The sequence below is a fragment of the Colobus angolensis genome, unplaced genomic scaffold (assembly GCF_000951035.1).
Source record: "Colobus angolensis palliatus isolate OR3802 unplaced genomic scaffold, Cang.pa_1.0 Scaffold496, whole genome shotgun sequence".
Lineage (NCBI taxonomy): Eukaryota > Metazoa > Chordata > Mammalia > Primates > Cercopithecidae > Colobus > Colobus angolensis.
Window position 1 is genome coordinate 1198770 of NW_012118443.1, and position 20761 is coordinate 1219530.

Below are 20761 nucleotides of genomic sequence, written 5' to 3' on the forward strand. Positions count from 1 at the left end.
AGGAAACCTTTACCTCTGTGAGATGATTACACATATATCAGAGTAGTTTCCTAGAAAGCTTCTTTCCAGGTTTTGTCTGAGGCTATTTCCCTTTTCATCATCAGCATCAACATGATCCCGAATATAACTTGGTACCTGTTTCTCCAAAAGGGTTTCCCTGACGCTGTATGAGAAGAGAGGTATAACACTGTGAGTGGACTGCACACGTCACAATGCATTTCCTCCGAAAGCTTTTCTCCAGTTTCGGTCTGAACATATTTCCTTTTTCACCGTAAGCCTCAAAGTGCTCCCGAATGTCACATCACATGCTAAACATACACAGGGTTATAAAACTGCTCAACGTAAGGAAAGGCTTAACTGATCGAGAGAAATTAAGATGACACAGAGTAGTTTCACAGAAAGCTTCCTTCTGGATTTTACCTGAGGATATTTCTTTCTCCATGTTCTAAGGATAGTTCCCAAATGTCCTTCATCAGATTCCACAAAAACAGTGATTTCAATCTGCTCAATCCAAAGAACGGTTTATATCTATGAGACGAATACACGCATTGCAAAGCAGTTGATCAGAAAGTTACTCTGTAGATTTCATCGGAAGATGTTTCCTTGCTCACCACAAGCCTCCGGGCGTCAATAAATATCCCTTCACAGATTCTTCAAAGACGGAATTTTGAAACTGGGCAACACAGAGTAAGCACAAATTCTGTGAAGTGAATGCACATATCAGAGAGCAGATTCTTGGAACGCTTCTTTCTCAATATTATTGCAGTATATTTCACTACTTGCCATAGTCCTCAATGTGCTCTGAAATATCACCTTTTAGGTTACACAAGAACTGTGTTTACACACTGCCTTGTGAGAAAAGAGGTATAAGTTCCTGAGAGGAATGCATACATCACAAGTAGTTTATCGGTAAGCTTCTCTCACGTTTTTATTTGAAGATACCTTCTCTTTCACCATAGGCCTGTATGTGCTTCCAAATGTCCCTTCGCAGATTCGTGCATGATGGAGTTTCCAAACTGCATAATATAAGAAAGATTTGAACTATGCAAGATGAATAGATATATCTAACACGAAGAATTTTCACAGAAAAATTCTTTCCAGTTTTGTCTGAGGATATTTCCTTTTTCATCATAGCCATCCCTATAATCTCGAATGTCTCTTGGTACCCTTTTCACCAAAAGGGTTTCCAGAATCCTCTAGGAGAAGAAAGGTATATTTCTGTGAGTGGAATGCACAAGTCACAAAGAAGGCCTCAGAAAGCTTCTCTCCAGCTTCTATCTGAAGACGTTTCCTTTCTCACCATGAGTCTCACAGCGCTACAGAATATCGCTTCTCAGAGTAAATAGAAACAGTGTTATGATACTGCTCAATGAAAAGAGAAGCTTAACTGTTTGAGCAGAATTTACGTCACACAGAGCAGGTTCACAGGAAGCTTCCTTCTGCTTTCTCTTTGAGGTTATTTCTTTTTCATAAAGAGTGTCTCCAAATGTCCTTTATCAGATTCCACAGAAACAGTGATTTCAAACAGCTCAATCCAAAGAATGGTTTAACTCTTTGAGATGAATGCAAACTTCACAAAAGTGTTGCACAGAGAGATTCTCTCCAGTTTTCGATAGGAGACATTTCCTTGCTCAACACAGGCCTCCAGTTGCCACTTACTATCCCTTCACAGAACCCTCAGAGGCCGACTTTCAAACTGGGAAATGTAGAGTAAGCTTTAACCTATGAAAAGAATGGACATGACAAAGAGAAGCTTCTTTGAGTGCTTCTGTCTCTTTTTCATTGGACATTTCACTTTTTGTCATATTCTTCAACATGCTTTCAATATCACTCTTTTGGTTTTACAGGAACAGTGTTCAAACTGTGCCTTATGAGAAGAACAGTAAAGCACCATGAGTGGAATGTACACATCACCAAGCAGTTTCTCAGAAAGCTTCTCTCCAGTTTTTATCTGACTATATTTCCTATTTGACCATAAGCCTGATTGTGATCCCAAATATCCCCTTGTAGATCCATCCACGAGGGAGTTTCCAATCTGGGTAACATAAAAAAAGCTTCATCTATGTGAGAAGAATAAACATAGAAAAAATAGATTCACAGAAAGCTTCTTTCCATGTTTTATCTGAAGGTATTTCCTTTTTCACCATAGTCCTGTGTGTGCTCCCGAATGTCCCTTTGTGGATGTGTCCATGACAGTTTTCAAGCTGTGTAATGTAAGGAAACCTTTATCTATGTGAGATGATTTCACATATCCCAGAGGTGTTTCCCAGAAAGCTCCTTTCCAGGTTTTGTCTGAGGCTATTTCCCATTTCATCATCGGCATCAACATGCTCCCGAATATCACTTGGTACCTGTTTCTCCAAAAAGGTTTCCCCGACGCTGTATGAGAAGAGAGGTAAAACACTATGAGTGGAATGCACACGTCACAAAGCAGTTCCTCGGAAAGCTTCTCTCCACTTTCGGTCTGAACATATTTCCTTTTTCCCTGTAAGCCTCAAAGTGCTCCCGAATGTCCCATCACACAATAAACATGCACTCTACGTAAGGACAGGATTAACTTAATGAGAGGAATTAAGACGACACATAGTAGTTTCACAGAAAGCTCCCTTCTGGATTTTACCTGAGGATATTTCTTTCTCCATGTTCTAAGGATCGTTCCCAAGTGACCTTCCTCAGATTCCACAGAAACAGTGATTTCAATCTGCTCAATCCAAAGAATGGTTTAAATCTTTGTGACGAATACACAGATCGCCAAGCAGTTGCTCAGAAAGTTACTCTGCAGGTTCCATCGAAGATGTTTCCTTGCTCACCACAACCCTCTGGGCGTCACTAAATATCCCTTCACAGATTCTTCTAAGACAGAATTTCGAAACTGGGCAACATAGATTAAGCATAAACTCTGTGAAGTGAATGCATATATCAGAGAGCAGATGCTTGGACCGCTTCTTTCTCGATTTTATTTCTGTATATTTCACTATTTGCCACAGTCCTCAATGCACTCTGAAATATCACTTTTTCAGTTACAGAGAAACAGTGTTTAAACACTGCCTTGTGAGAAAAGAGGTATAACTCCCTGAGCAGAATCCACACATCACAAGTAGTTTCTCAGAAAGTTTCTATCCAGTTTTTATCTGAAGATATTTCCTTTTTCACCATATTCCTGAGTGTGCTCCAGAAAGTCCCTTTGTGGATCCGTCCATGACAGTTTTCCAGCTGTGTAATATAAGGAAACCTTTATCTCTGTGAGATGATTACACATATCACAGAATAGTTTCCTAGAAAGCTTCTTTCCAGGTTTTGTCTGAGGCTATTTCCTTTTCATCATAAGCATCAACATGCTCCCGAATATCACTTGGTACCTGTTTCTCCAAAAGGGTTTCCCTGACGCTGTATCAGAAGAGAGGTATAACACTGTGAGTGGAATGCCCACGTCACAAAGCAGTTCCTCGCAAAGCTTCTCTCCAGTTTCGGTCTGAACATATTTCCTTTTTCACCATAAGCATCAAAGTGCCCCTGAGTGGCCCATCACACGCTAAGCATACATAGGGTTATAAAACTACTCAGCGTAAGGAGAGGCTTAACTAAGCGATAGGAATTAAGATGACACAGAGTAGTTTCACAGAAAACTTCCTTCTGGATTTTACCTGAGGATATTTCTTTCTCCATGTTCTAAGGATTGTTCTTAAATGTCCTTCTTCAGGTTCCACGAAAACAGTGATTTCAATCTGCTCAATCCAAAGAATGGGTTGCATCTATGACACGAATACACACATTGCAAAGCAGTTGCTCTGAAAGTTACTCCACAGGTTTCGTCAAAAGATGTTTCCTTGCTCACCACAAGCCTACGGGAGTCACTAAGTATCCCTTCACAGATTCTTCAAAGATAGAATTTCGAAACTGGGCAACATAGAGTAAGCATAAATTCTGTGAAGTGAATGCACATCTCAGAGAGCAGATTCCTGGAATGCTTCTTTCTCGATTTTATTTCAGAGCATTTCACTATTTGCCATACTCCACAATGTGCTCTGAAATATCACTTTTTCAGTGACACAGGAACAGTGCTTAAACAGTGCCTTGTGAGAAAAGACGTAAAACACCCAGAGCAGAATGCATACATTGCAAGTGTTTTCTCTGAAAGCTTCTATCCAATTTTTATCTGAAGATATCTCCTCTTTCACCGTAGGCCTGAATGTGTTCCCAAATGTCACCTCGCGCATTCGTGCATGATGGAGTTTCCAAACCACATAATATAAGAAAGGTTTGAACTATGCGAGATGAATATATATGTCTAACACGAAGCGCTTTAACAGAAATCTTTCCAGTTTTGTGTGAGGATATTTTCTTTTTCACCATAGCCATCCCTATACTACCGAATGTGTCTTGGTAGCTTTTTCTCCAAAAGAGATTCCGGAATCCTCTAGGAGAAGAAAGATATATTTCTGTGAGTTGAATGCACACGTCACAAAGCAGCTCCTCAGAAAACTTCTCCCCAGTTTCTGTCTAAAGACGTTTCCTTTCTCACCGTAACCCTCAAATCACTCCTGAATATCCTTTTGTAGTCTAAACAAAAACAGTGTTATGATACTGCTCAATGAATAGAAAAGCTTAATTGTGTGAGTGGAATTCACGTGACACAGAGCAGTTTCACAGAAAGCTTCCTTTTAGCTCTCTGAAGTTATGTCATCTTCAGGATATTCTAAAGAGCGTCTGCAAATGTCCTTTCTCAGATTCCACACAAACAGTGATTTCTAACTGCTCAATCCAAAGAATGATTTAACTCTTTGAGATGAACACAAACATCAAAAAAGAGTTGCGCAGAAATCTTCTCTCCAATTTTCAATGGAAGACATTTCCTTGTTCAACACAGTCCTCCAGTTGCCACTTACTATCCCTTCGCAGAAGCCTCAGAGGCCGACTTTCAAACTGGGAAATGTACAGTAAGGTTTAACCTTGTGAAAATAATGGGCATGTCAGACAGCAGTTTCTCGAGTGCATCTTTCTGTTTTTCATTGGACGACATTTCACTTTTTGCCATAGTCTTCAATGGGCATGGAATGTCACTCTTTTGGTTTTACAGGAATAGTGTTCAAACTGTGTCTTATGAGAAGTACATTAAAACTTCCTAAGTGGAATGCACACATCACCAAGCAACTTCTCAGAAATTTTCTCTCCAATTTTTATCTGACTCTATTTCCTATTTGACCATAAGCCCCAATGTGCTCCCAAGTATCCCTTTGTGGTTCCATCCACAAGGGAGTTTCCAAGCTGTGTAATGTAAAGAAAGCTTCATCTACGTGAAAATAATAAACATAGAAAAAAGCAGATTCACAGAAAGCTTCCTTCCAGCTTTTATCTGAAGATATTTCCTTTTTCACCATAGTCCAGAGTGTGCTCCCAAAAGTCCCTTGGTGGATCCACCGATGACAGTTTTCAAGCTGTGTAATATAAGGAAGCAGTTATCTATGTGTGATAATTACACATATCAGAGAGTAGTTTCCTAAAACTCTTCTTTACAGGTTTTGTCTGATTCTATTTCCCTTTTCATCATTGGCATCAACGTGCTCCTGAATATCACTTGGTACCTGTTCCTCCAAAAGGGTTACATCGACGCTGTATGAGAAGAGAGGTAAAACACTGTGAGTAGAATGCACACGTCACAAAGCAGTTCCTTGGAAAGCTTCTCTCCAGTTTCGGTCTGAAAATATTTCCTTTTTCACCATAAGCCTCAAAGTGCTCCCGAATGTCCCATCATCATTAAACATACACAGGGGTATAAAACTACTCAATGTAAGGAGAGGCTTAACTAAGCAAAAGGAATTAAGATGACACAGAGTAGTTTCACAGAAAGCTTCCTTCTGGATGTTACCTGAGGATATTCCTTTCTCCATGTTCTAAGGATCGTTCCCAAATGTCCTTCCTCACATTCCACAAAAACAGTGATTTCAATCTGCTCAATCCAAAGAATGGTTTAAATCTATGAAACGAATACGCACATTGCAAAGCAATTGCTCAGAAAGTTACTCTGCAGGTTTCATCGGAAGAGGTTTCCTTGCTCACCACAATCCTCCGGACGTCACTAAATGTCCCTTCACAGATTCTTAAAAGACAGAATTTCGAAACTGGGCAACATAGAATAAGCAAAAATTCTGTGAAGTGAATGCACATATCAGAGAGTAGATTCTTGGAACGCTTCTTTCTCGATTTTATTGCAGTATATTTCACTATTTGTCATAGTCCTCAGTGTGCTCCGTGATATCACTTTTTCAGTTACACTGGAACAGTGTTTAAACACTGCCTTTTGAGAAAAGAGGTATAAGTTCCGGAGCAGAATGCATACATCACAAGTAGTTTCTCAGAAAGCTTCTATCCAGTTTTCATCTGAAGATATCTCCTCTTTCACCGTAGGCCTGAATGAGCTCCTTAATATCCCTTCGTGGATTCGTGCATGACAGAGATTCAAAACTGCGTAATATAAGAAAGGTTTGAACTATGCGAGATGAATAGGTATATCTAACATGAAGCAGTTTCACAGAAATCTTCTCTCCAGTTTTCTCTGAGGATATTTCCTTTTTCACTGTAGCCATTCCTGTACTCCCTAATGTCTCTTTGTAGCTTTTTCTCCAAAAGGGATTCCAGAACCCTCTAGGAGAAGAAAGGTATATTTCTGTGAGTGGAATGGACACGTCACAAAGCAGCTCCTCGGAGAGCTTCTCTCCAGTTTCGGTCTGAACATATTTCTGTTTGGATGAACGGAGGTAAGATGGTGCACTTCTGGGTTCTTCATCACCAACTTTACCTGCGCAAGAAAATGCAGCCTGCGCCCGGAAATGTGCAGACCAACCGGGCATGCGCCAGGTGACGTCAATCCGAAGAGACCAAGATTTACCTGGTCCCACCTGCGATCACCCCCCGACACGCCCATGCCCTGCCTATTACCCTCCATTCCCAGAAAAGCCACTCCCGGCAGAGCGCGGTGAGGACTTCCCAGCCTCCCCACTCCTGTTGGGACTGCAGGAACTCCGTCCGTGAGCTCTATGGGTGACTCTGTTGGCCTCCTTTGCCAGAGGCTGGCAGACCTGTCCCTACCCACCTACTTCCCTGAAGCTAGGTGACCAAAATAAATTTGCAGTTTTGCTCCTACCCTTGCCTGCTTGCTGCTTCTTTTGTGCCCACTCTGGTAGTCTTTAGAAAAACAAATCAATCGGTGCCAAAGACCCGGGAGGAGACCCCTTTTGAGGCCTGTAAGGTTTGAGGAATCTCCTGCTCCCACGCCGCAGACGGACCAGGACCTGAGACCCACTTCCCTCATTCTCACGGCCTCTCTGGTGTAAGTGCCATTGTCTCCTCTTTACTTCCCTCAGCTAAAAATCCTGCACAGGTCCGAGGCCCAATTTTGAGCCACACGTGGCTTCAGAGACCCATTCAGGACAGAGACATCCACCCGAAGGTAATCTCCACCTTGGCTCCAAGATCCTCCAGTCTGCCTCTGCAGGTTCCAAAGGACGCTTGGAAGCCAGGCAGAGATTCACTTCCATTTCCATTGTGTCCATTGTGCAAGTAAAGAGGGAACAAATGGGAAACCCCCAGTCCAAATTTCCAAAGACCACCCCTTTAGGGTGCCTCCTAGCCAATTTAAAAACTTTACAGCTCGAACTATACCTTAGGAGGAAGCGGTTAATTTTCCTTTCCACTGTGGCACTATCAACCTCAGCAATTTCTGCCAGTGGATAAGCAAGTGGTCCGAAATTAATTACATACAAGTCTTTTGGGCCTTACACTCTTGCTCCGACCTGTCCTATACTCCTCCTTCTCTCCCCGCTCTCTACGCCCCCTCCCTTCCTGCCCAGAGTCCTCTTACTTTGTCAATCCAAAGAATGGTTTAAATCTATGAGACGAATACACACATTGCAAAGCTGTTGCTCAGAAATTTACTCTGAAGGTTTCATCGGAAGATGTTTCCTCGTTCAACACAAACCTCCGGGCATCACTAAGTATCCCTTAACAGATTCTTCAAAGACAGAATTTCGAAACTTGGCAACATAGAGTAAGCGTAAATTCTGTGAAGTGAATGCACATATCAGAGAACAGGTTCTTGGAACGCTTCTTTCTCGATTTTATTTCAGTATATTTCACTATTCGCCATAGTACACAATGTGCACCGAAATATCAATTTTTCGGTTACACAGGAAGAGTGTTTAAACACTGCCTTGTGAGAAGAGAAGTATAAAACTCTGAGCGGAATGCATACATCACAAGTAGTTTCTCAGAAAGCTTCTATCCAATTTTTATCTGACGATATCTCCTCTTTCACCGTAGGCCTGAATGTGCTCCCAAATGCCACTTCGCAGATTCGTGCATGACAGAGTTTCCAAACTGCATAATATAAGTAAGGTTTGAACTATTCGAGATGAATAGATACATCTAACATGAAGCAGTTCCACAGAAACCTTCTCTCCAGTTTTGTCTAAGTATATTTCGGTGAAAAAGTAAATATGCTCAGACCGAAACTGGAGAGAAGCTTTCCGAAGAACTGCTTTGTGACATGTGCATTCCACTCACAGAAATATACCTTTTTCTCCTAGAGAATTCCTCTCACTCAGTTAAGCCTCCCTTTTCATTGAACAGTTTAGTAGCCCTGTGTATGTTTAGTGTGTGATGGGATATTCGGGAGCACATTGAAACTTACAGTAAAAAAGGTAATATGGCCAAACTGAAATTGGAGAGAAGCTTTCTGAGGAACTGCTCTGTGACGTGTGCATTCCAGTCACAGTGTTATATGTCGCTTCTCATACAGCTTCAGGGAAACTCTTTTGGAGAAACAGTACCAAGTGATATTGGGGAGCATGTTGATGCCAATAGTGAAAAGGGAAATAGTCTCAGACAAAAACTGGAGAGAGACTTTCTAGGAAAATAGTCTGTGATATGTGTAATCATCACACATAGATAAAGCTTTCTTTACCTTACACAGCTTGGATACTGTCATGGACGGATCAACAAAGAGACCTTCTGGAGCACATTCTGGACTATAATGAAAAAGGAAATATCTTCAGATACAATATGGAGAGAAGCTTTCTGTGAATCTGCTTTTGCTATGTTTATTCATCTCAGATAGATGAAGCTTTCTTTATATTGTGCAGCTTGGAACTTCCTCGTGGATGGATCCCTGTAGGGATATTTGGGATCACATTCGGGCCTGTGGTGAAAGAGAAAATATAGTCAGTTAAAAACTGGGGAGAAGCTTTCTGAGAAACTGCTTGGTGATGTGCGCATTCCACTCAGGGAGTTATAACTTTCTTCTCATAAGGCACAGTTTGAACACTGTTTCTGTAAAACCAAAAGAGTGATATTCGGAGCACATTGAAGACTATGGCAAAAAGTGAAATGTCGTCCAAATAAAAACAGAAAGAATCACGCGAAGAAACTGCTCTCTGACATGTCCATTCTCTTCACAGGGTTAAAGCTTACTCTATATTTCCCAGTTTGAAAGTCGGTCTTTGAGGGATCTGTGAAGCGATAGAAAGTGGAGACCGGAGGCCTGTGTGAGGCAAGGAAAAATCTTCCATCGAAAATCGGAGAGAAGCTTTCTGCGCAACTCTTTTGTGATGTTTGTTTTCATCTCATAGCGTTAAATCATCCTTTGGATTGAGCAGTTTGAAATCACTGTTTCTGTGGAATCTGAGAAAGGACATTTGGAAACGCTTTTTAGAATATCCTGAAAAAGAAATGACCTCAGAGAGAAAGCAGAATGAAGCTTTCTGTGAAACTGCCCTGGGTCACGTGAATTCCGCTCACACAGTTAAGCTTCTCTTTTCATTGAGTTGTATCATAACACTGTTCTTGTTTATTCAATGAAGGGATATTCTGGAGAGTTTTGAGGCTTATGGTGAGAAAAGAAACGACTTCAGATAGAAACTGGAGAGAAGCTTTCTGAGGCAGTTCTTTGTGATGTGTGCATTACATTCACAGAAGTATACCTTTCTTCTCCTAGAGGATTCCGGAATCCCTTTTGGAGAAAAAGCTACCAAGAGATATTTGGGAGTATAGTGATGACTACGGTGAAAAAAGTTATCCTCAGATAAAAACTGGAAAGAAAATTTCTGTGAAACTGCTTTGTGTTAGATATATTTATTCGTCTCACATAGTTAAAACCTTAATTATATTACACTGTTTGGAAACTTCCTCACACACAGATCTGCATAGGGTCGTTCGGGAGCACATACAGGCCTACGGTGAAAGAGGAGATATCTTCAGATAAAAACTGGATAGAAGCTTTTGGAGAAACTACTTTGTGATGTATGCATTCCACTCAGGGAGTTATACCTCTTTTCTCACAAGGCAGTGTTTGAACACCCTTCCTGTGGAACTGAAAAAGTGGTATTTCAGAACGCAGTGACAACTATGGCGAGTAGTGAAATACACTGAAATAAAATCGAGGAAGAAGCATTCCAAGAAGCTGCTCTCTGATAGGTGCATTCAGTTCAGAGAGTTAATGCTTACTCTATGTTGCCCCGTTTCAAAATTCTGTCTTTGGAGAATCTCTGAAGGGATATTTAGTGATGCCCAGAGGCTTGTGGTGAGCGAGGAAACGTCTTCCGATGAAACCTGCAGAGAAACGTTCTGAGCAACTGCTTTGCAATGTTTGTATTCATCCTCTATAGTTAAACCATTCTGTGGATTGAGCAGCTTGAAATCACTGTTTTTGTGGAATCTGAGGAAGGACATTTGGGAACGATCCTTACAATATGGAGAAAGAAATATCCTCAGGTAAAATCCAGAAGGAAGCATTCAATGAAACTGCTCGGTGTCATCTTAATTCCTCTCACTCAGATAAGCCTCTCTTTTCATTGAGCAGTTTTCTAACCCTGTGTATGTTTAGCATGTGATGGGATATTCAGGAGCATTTTGAGGCTAATGGTGAAAAAGGAAATATGTTCACACCGAAACTGGAGAGATGTTTTCCAAGGAACTGCTTTGTGACGTGTGCATTCCAGTCACAGTGTTATACCTCTCTTCTCATACAGTGTCGCAAAACCCTTTTGGAGAGACAGGTACCAGGTTATATTCGAGAGCATCTTGATGCCTACGGTGAAAAGGGAAATAGCCTCAGACAAAAACTGGAAACAAGCTTTCTAGGAAACTACTCTGTGATATGTGTAATCATCTCACTTCGCTAAAGCTTTCTTTATATTACGCAGCTTTGAAACCGTCACGGACGGATCCACGAAGGGACCTTCGGGAGCACATTCTGGACTATGGTGAGAAAGGAAATATCTTCAGATAAAAACTGGAAAGAAGCTTTCTGTGAATCTGCTTTTTGCTATGTTTATTCACCTCACAGAGTTGAAGCTTTCTTTATATTACGCAGATTGGAAACTCCCTCGTGTATGTATCCGAGAAGGGATATTTGAGATCACATTCGTTCCTCTGGTGAAATAGCAAATATAGTCAGATAAAAACTGGAGAGAATATTTCTGAGAAACTGCTTGGTGATGTATGAATTCCACTCAGGGTGTTATAACTTTCTTCTCATAAGCACAGTTTGAACACTGTTCCTGTAAAACCAAAAGAGTTTTATTCGGAGCACATTGAAGAGTATCGCAAAAAGTGAAATGTCGTCCAAAAAAACCAGAAAAAAGCTCTCGAAGAAACTGTTCTCTGTCATGTCCATTTTTTTTGACAGGGTTAAAACTTTCTCTACGTTTCCCAGTTTGAAAGTCGGTCTTTGACGTTTCTGCCAAGGGGCAGTTTATGTCTTCCGGGGGCCTGTGTCGAGCAAGGAAACATCTTCCATCGAAAATTGGAGAGAAGCTTTCTGCGCAATTATTTTGTGATGTTTGCATTCATCTGAGGGAGTTAAATCATTCTTTGGACTGAGCAGTTTGAAATCACTGTTTCTGTGGACTCTGAGAAATGACATTTGGAAATGCTCCTTAGAATATTCTGAAAAAGAAATAACCTCAGAAAAAACCAGAAGGAAGTTTCTGTGAAAGTGCTCTGTGTCACGTGAATTCTGCTCACACAGTTAAGCCTCTCTTTTCATTGAACTGTATCATAACACTGTTTTTGTTTAGTCTGCGAAGGGATACTCCAGAGGGCTTTGAGGCTTACAGTGAGAAATAAAATGTCTTCAGATAGAAACTGGAGAGAAGCTTTCTGAGGAGCTACTTTGTGACGTGTGCATTCCACTCAGAGATATATACCTTTCTTCTCCTAGAGGATTCTGCAATCCCTTTTGGAGAAAAAGCTACCAAGAGATATTCGGGAGTATAGCGACGACAATGGTGACAAAGGAAATTTCCTCAGACAAAAACTGGAAAGAAGATTTCTGTGAAACTGCTTTGTGTTAGGTATGTTTCTTTGTCTTGCATATTTAAAACTTTTCTTATATTACACTGTTTGGAAACTCAGTCATGCACGGATCAGTGAAGGGACATTCGGGAGCATATACAGGCTTACGGTGAAAGAGGAGATATCTTCAGATAACAACTGGATAGAAGCTTTCTGAGAAACTACATTTTGATGTATGCATTCCACTCAGGGAGTTACACCTCTTTTCTCACAAGGCAGTGTTTGAAACCTGTTCCTGTGAAAACCGAAATGTGATATTTCGGAATGCATTGAGGACTATGGCAAATAGTGACATATACTGAAATACAATTGAGGAAGAAGCGTTCCAAAAATCTGCTTTCTGATATATGCACTCACTTCACAGAGTTAATGCTTACTCTATGATGCCCAGTTTCAAAACTCTGCCTTTGAATAATCTATGAAGGGATATTTAGCAACGCCTGGAGGCTTGTGGTTAGTGAGGAAACGTCTTTTGATTAAACCTGCAGAGAAACGTTTTGAGCAACTGCTTTGCGATGTGTGCATTCGTCTCATAGAGTTAAACCATTCTTTGGATTAAGCAGCTTGAAATCACTGTTTTTGTTGAATCAGAACAAGGATATTTGGGAACAATCCTTAGAATATGGAGAAAGAAATATCCTCAGGTAAAATCCAGAAGGAATCTTTCTGTGAAACTGCTCTGTGTTGTCCTAATTCCTCTCACTCAGATAAGCGTCCCTTTTCATTGAGAAGTTTTCTAGCCCTGTGTATGTTTAGCGTGTGATGGGATATTCGGGAGCACTTTGAGGCTAAAGGTGAAAAAGGAGATATCTTCAGATAAAAACTGGATAGAAGCTTTCCGAGAAACTGCTTTGTGATGTGTGCATTCCAGTCACAGTGTTATACCTCTCTTCTCATACAGAGTAAGGGAAACCCTTTTGGAGAAACAGGTACCAGGAGATATTCGGGAGCATGTTGATGCCGATGGTGAAAAGGGAAATAGCCTCAGACATAAACTGGAAGGAAGATTTCTAGGATACTACTCTGTGATATGTGTAATCATCTCGCATAGATAAAGCTTTCTTTACATTAGGCAGCTTGGAAACTGCCATGGACGGATCCACGAATAAACTTTCAGGAGCACATTCTGCACTATGGTGAAAAAGGAAGTATCTTCAGATAAAAACTGGAAAGAAGCTTTATTTGAATCTACTTTTTCTATGTTCATTCATCTCACATAGATGAAGCTTTCTTTATATTATGCAACTTGGAAACTCCCTCATGGTTGGAACTGTGAAAGGATATATGGGATCACATTTGGACCTTTGGTAAAATAAGAAATACAGTCAGATAAAAACTGGAGAGAAGCTTTCTGAGTAACTACTTGGTGATGTATGCATTCCACTCAGGGAGTTATAACTTTCTTCTCACAAGGCACAGTTTGAACACAGTGCCTATAAAACCAAAAGAGTGACATTCAGAGCACATTGAAGACTATGGCAAAAAGTGAAATGTCGTCCAATAAAAAGGAGAAAGAAGCACTTGAAGAAACTGCTCTCTGACATGTCCATTCTTTTCAAAGGGTTAAAACTTACTCAATATTTCCCAGATTGAAAGTCAGTCACTGAGGGTTCTGCAAAGGGATAGTAAGTGACGACTGGAAGCCTGAGTGAGGCAAGGAAATGTCTTCCATCGAAAATCGGAGAGAAGCTTTCTGCGCAACTCCTTTGTGATGTTTGTATTCATATCATAGAGTTAAGTCATTCTTTGGATTGAGCAGTTTGAAATCACTGTTTCTGTGGAATCAGAAAAAGGACATTTGGAAACGCTCTTTAGGGTATCCTGAAAAAGAAATAGCCTCAGAGAGAAACCAGAAGGAAGCTTTCTGTGAAACTGCTCTGTGTCACGTGAATTCCCCTCACACAGTTAAGCTTCTCTTTTCATTGAGCTGTACCATAACACTGTTTTTGTTTAATCTGTGAAGGGATATTCTGGAGGGATTTTAGGCTTATGTAGAGAAAGAAAACGTCCTCAGATAGAAACTGGTGAGAAGCTTTCTGAGGAGCTGCATTGTGACGTGTGAATTACTCTCACAGAAATATACCTTTATTCCCCTGCAGGATACTGGAATCCCTTTTGGAGAAAAAGCTACCAAGAGATACTCGGGAGTATAGCTAACACTATGGTTAAAAAGGAGATATCCTCAGACAAAAACTGGAAAGAAGATTACTGTGAAACTGTTTTGTTTTAGATATATTTATTCATTTTGCATAGTCAAAACTTTAATTATATTAGGCAGCTGGGAGACTCCGTCAAGAACAGATCCCCGAAGGAACATTCGGGAGCACATTCAGGCCTACAGTGAAACAGGAGATATCTTCAGATAAAAACAGGATGGAAGCTTTCTGAGAAACTACTTTGTGATGTATGCATTCCACTCAGGAAGTAATACCTCCTTTCTCAAAAGACAGTGTTTGAACACTGTTCCTGTGAAACCGAAAAAGTGATATTTTGCAACACATTGAGGACTATCGCGAATAGTGAAATATACTGAAATAAAACCGAGGAAGAAGCGTTCCAAGAATCTGCTCTCTGATATGTGCATTCACTTCACAGAGTTAATGCTTACTCTATGTTGCCCAGTTTCGAAACTGTGTTTTTGAAAAATCTGTGAAGAGATATTTCGTGACGCCCAGAGGATTTTGGTGAGTGAGGAAACGAGTTCCGGTGAAACCTGCTTAGAAACGATCTGAGCAACTGCTTTGCGATGTGTGTATTCTTCTCATAGAATTGAACCATTCTTTGCATTGAGCAGCTTGAAATCACTGTTTTTGTGGAATCTGAGGAAGGACATTTGGAATTGATCCTTAGAATATAGAGAAAGAAATATCCTCAGGTAAAATCCAGAAGGAAGTTTTCTGTGAAACTGCTCTTTGTCATCTTATTTTGTCTTGCTCAGGTAAGCCTCTCTTTTCATTGAGTAATTTTCTAACCCTTTGAATGGTTAGCGTGTGATGGGATATTTTGGAGTACTTTGAGGCTTATGGTGAAAGAGGAAATATGTTCAGAGTGAAAGGGGAGAGAAGCTTTCGGAGGAACTGCTTTGTGACGTGTACATTCCAGTCACAGTGTTTTACCTCTCTTCTCATACAGCATCGGAGAAACCCTTTTGGAGAAACTGGTACCAAGTGATATTCAGGAGCATGTTGATGCTGAATGTGAAAAGGGAAATAGCCTCAGACAAAAACTGGAAGGATGCTTTCTAGGAAACTACTCTGTGGTATGTGTAATCATCTCACATAGATAAAGCTTTCCTTACATTACGCAGCTTGGAAATTCTCATGGATGAAACCACGAAGGGACCTTCGGGAGCACATTCTGGACTATGGTGAAAAAGGAAATATCTTCAGATAAAAACTGGAAAGATGCTTTCTGTGAATCTGCTTTTTGCTATGTTTATTCATCTCACATAGATGAAGCTTTCTTTACATTATGCAGCTTGGAAACTCCCTCGTAAATGGATCCACAAGAGGATATTTGGGATCACATTGGGCCTATGGTGAAATAGGAAATATAGTCAGATAAAAACTGGAGAGAAGTTTTCTGTGAAACTACTTGGTGATGTGAGCATTTTAATCAGGGAGTTTTAACTTTCTTCTCATAAGGCACAGTTTAAACACTGTTCCTGTAAATCAAAACAGTCACATTCAGAGCATATTGAAGTATATGGCAAAAAATGAAATTTTGTCTAATACTAAACGGAAAGAAGCACTCAAAGAAACTGCTCTCTGACTTCTCCATTCTTTTCACAGGGCTTGGCTTACTCTACATTTCCCAGTTTGAAAGTCTGTCTTTGAGGGTTCTGTCAAGGGATAGTAAGTTGCGACCAGAGGCCTGTGTGAGGCAAAGAAATGTCTTCCATCGAAAATCAGAGAAAAGCTTTCTGAGCAACTCTTGTGATGTTTGTATTCATCTGATAGCGTTAAATCATTCTTTGAATTGAGCAGTTTGAAATCACTGTTTTTGTGGAGTCTGAGAAAGGACATTTGGAAACACTCTTTAGAATATTGTGAAAAAGAAATAACCTCAGAGAGATCCCAGAAGGAAGCTTTCTGTGAAACTGCTCTGTGTAACATGAATTACGTTCACACAGTTAAACTTCTCTTTTCATTGAGCTGTATCATAACACTGTTTTTGTTTCGTCTGCAAAGAGATACTCTGGAGGGCTTTGAGGGTTACGGTGGAATTGAAACGTCTTCTGATAGAAACTGGAGAGAAGCTTTGAGGAGCTGCTTTGTGACGTGTGCATTCCAATGACAGAAACATACCTTTATTCTGCTAGAGAATTCCGAAATCCCTTTTGGAGAAAAAGCTACCAAGAGATATTCGGGAGTACAGCGACGACTATGGGGAAAAATGAAATATGCTCAGACAAAAACTGGAAAGAAGATTTCTGGGAAACTGCTTTGTGTTAGATATATTTATTTATCTCACATAGTTAAAACTTTAATTATATTACCGAGTTTGGAAACTCCATCATGCACAGATCCGTGAAGGGACATTCGGGAGCACATTCAGACCTACGGTGAAAGAGGAGATATCTTCACATAAAAACTGGATACAAGCTTTCCGAGGAAATCCTTTGTGACGTGTGCATTCTAGTCACAATTTTATACCTCTCTTCTCATACAGTGTTGGGGAAACCCTTTTGGAGAAACAGGTACCAGGTGATTTTTGGGAGCATGTCAATGCCGATGGTGAAAAGGGAAATAGCCTCAGACAAAAACTGGAAAGAAGCTTTATAGGAAACTACTCAGTAGTATGTGTAATCATCTCACATAGATAAAGCTTTCTTTACATTATGCAGCCTGGAAACTGTAATGGACAGATCCACGAAGGGACCTTCACGAGCACATTCAAGAATAGGGTGAAAAAGGAAATATCTTCAGATAAAAACTGTTTAGAACATTTCTGTGAATCTGCTTTTTGCTATGTTTATTCATCTCACGTAGATGAAGCTTTCTTTACATTACACAGCTTGGAAACTCTCTCCTGGATGGATCCACATAGGGATGTTTGGGATCACATTCAGGCCTATGGTGAAATAGGAAATATAGTCAGATAAAAACTTGAGAGAACTTTGGGAGAAACTGCTTGGTGATGTGTGCATTCCACTCAGGGAATTATAACTTTGTTCTCATAAGGCACAATTTTAACACTGTTCCTGTAAAACTACAAGAGTGATATTCAGAGCACATTGAAGACTATCTTAAAAAGTGAAATGTCGTCCAATAAAAAACAGAAAGAAGCACTCGAAGATACTGCTTTCTTATATGTCCATTCTTTTCACAGTGTTAAAGCTTACTCTACATTTCCCAGTTTGAGATTCGGTCTTTGAGGGTTCTGTGAAGGGATCGTAATTGGCAACCAGAGGCCTGTGTGACACACGGAAATGTCTTCCATCCAATATCAGAGAGAATGTTTCTGCACAACCCTTTTGTGATGTTTGTATTCATCTCATAGAGTTAAATCATTCTGCTCTCTGACGTACGCATTGTTTTCACATGGTAAAGCTCACTCTACATTTCCTAGTTTGGAAGTCGGACTTTGAGGGTTCTATAAAGTGATAGTAAGTGGCAATGGGAGGCATGTGTGAGGCAAGGAAATGTCTTCCATCGAAAATCGGAGAGAAGCTTTCTGCGCAACTGCTTTTTGATATTTGCATTCATCTCATAGAGTTAAATCATTCTTTGGATTGAGCCGTTTGAAATCACTGTTTCTGTGGAATCTGAGAAAGGATATTTGGAAATGCTCTTTAGAATATCCTAAAAAAGAAATAACCTCAGAGAGAAACCAGAAGGATGCTTTCTGTTAAACTGCTCAGTGTCCGTGAATTTTGCTCACACTTTCAAGCTTCCCTTTTCATTGAGCTGTATCATAATGCTGTGTTTGTTAAGGCTGCAAAGGGATATTCTGGAGGGCTTTGAGACTTACAATGAGAAAGGAAACCTCTTTAGATGGAAAGAGGAGAGAAGCTTTTTGAGGAGCTGCTTTGTGACATGTGTGTTCCACTCACAGAAATATACCTTTCTTCTCATAGAGCATTCTGGAAACCCTTTTGGATTAAAAGCTACCAAGAGATATTCAGGAGTTTAGGGAGGGCTATGGTCGAAAAGGAAATGTCCTCAGAGAAAAACTGGAAAGAAGATTTATGTGAAACTGCTTAGTGTTAGATACATTTATTCATCTCACATAGTTTAAACTTTTCTTATATTAAGCAGTGTGGAAACTCCATCATGCACGGATCCACAAAGGGCCATTCTGGAGCACATTCAGGCCCACAGTGAAAGAGGAGATATCTTCAGATAAAACCTGTATAGTAGCTTTCTGTGAAACTACTTTGTGATGTTTGCATTCCACTCAGGGAGTTGTGCCTCTTTTCTCACAAGGCAGTGTTTGAACACTGTACCTGTGAAACCGAAAAAGTGATATTTAGGTTCACATTGAGGACTATGGCAAATACTGAAATATACTGAAATAAAATCAAGGAAGAAGCATTCCAAGAATCTGCTCTCTGATATGTGCATTCATTTCCCAGTGTTAATGCTTACTCTATGTTGTCCAGTTTCGAAACTCCGTCTTTGAAGAATCTGTGAAAGGATATTTAGTGACACCCGGAGGCTTGTGGTGAGCAAGGTAACATCTTCCGATGAAACTTGCCGAGAAACTGTCTGAGCAACTGCTTTGCGATGTGTGTATTGGTCTCAAAGAGTTAAACCATACTTTGGATTGAGTAGCTTGAAATCAATGTTTTTGTGGCATTTGAGGAAGGACATTTGGGAACAATCCTTAGAAAATGGAGAAAGAAATATCCTCAGGAAAAATCCAGTAGCAAGCTTTCTGTGAAACTCCCCATGTCACCTTAATTCCTCTCACTCAATTAAGCCTCTCTTTTCATTGAGCAGTTTTCTAACCCTGTGCTTGTTTAGCATATGATGGGATATTCGGGAGCACTTTGAGGCTTACGGTGAAAAAGGAAATACATTGAGACCGAAACTGGAGAGAGGCTTTCCAAGGAACTGCTTTGTGACGTGTGCATTCCAGTCACAGTGTTATACCACTGTTCTCATACAGGGTCGGGGAAACTCTTTTGGAGAAATAGGTACCAAGAGATATTCGGGAGCATGTTGATGCCGAAGGCGAAAAGGGAAAAAGCCTCAGACAAAAACTGGAAAGACACTTTGTAGGAAACTACTCTGTGATACGTGTAATCATCTCACATAGTAAAGCTTTCTTTACATTATGCACCTTGGAAAGTGTCATGGATAGACCCACAAAGGGACCTTTGGGATCAAATTCGGGACTATGGTGAAAAAGTAAATATTTTCAGATAAAAACTGGAAAGAAGCTTTCTGTGAATCTGCTTTTCTCTACATTTATTCAACTCACAGAGATGAAGCTTTCTTTACATTATGCAGCTTGGAAACTCCCTCATGAATGGATCCATGAAAGCATATTTGGGATCACATTTGGGTCTATGGTGAAATAGGAAATATAGTGAGATAAAAACTGGAGAGAAGCTTTCTGAGGAACTGCTTCATGATGTGAGTATTCCACTCACGGAGTTGTAACTTTCTTTTCATAAGGCACAGTTTGAACACTGTTCCTGTAAAACCAAAAGAGTGGTATTCGGAGCACATTGAAGACTACGGCAAAAAGTGAAATTTTCTCCAATAAAAAAGATAAAGAAGCATTCGAAGAAACTGCTCTCTGACATGTCCATTCGTTTCACAGGTTTAAATCTTCCTCTACATTTCCCAGCTTGAAAGTCGGTCTTTCAGAGTTCTTCGAAGGGATAGTAAGTGGGAACCGAAGGCCTTTGTCAAGCAAGAAAATGTCTTCCATCGAAAATTGCAGAAAAGCTTTCTGTGCAACTCTTTTGTGATGTTTGTATTCATCTCATGGAGTTAAATCATTCTTTGGATTGAGCAGTTTCAATTCACTGTTTCTGTGATGTCTGAGAAAGGACATTTGGAAACGCTTTTTAGAATATCCTGAAAAAGAAATAACCTCAGAGAGAAACCAGAAGGAGGCTTTCTGTGAAACTGCTCTGTGTCACGTGAATACTACTCACACAGTAAAGCTTCTCTTTTCATTCAGCTGTATCATAACACTGTTTTTGTTCAGTCAGTGAAGGCATATTCTGGAGGGCTTTGAGGCTTACAGTGAGAAAGGAAACGTCTTCAGATAGAGACTGGAGAGAAGCTTTCTGAGGAGTTGCTTTGTGACGTGTGCATTCCACTCACAGAAATATACCTTTCTTCTCCTAGAGGATTCCGGAATCCCTTTTGGAGAAAAAGCTACCAAGAAATATTCGGGAGTATAGCAAACACTATGGTGAAAAAGGAATTATCCTCAGACAAATAATGGAAAT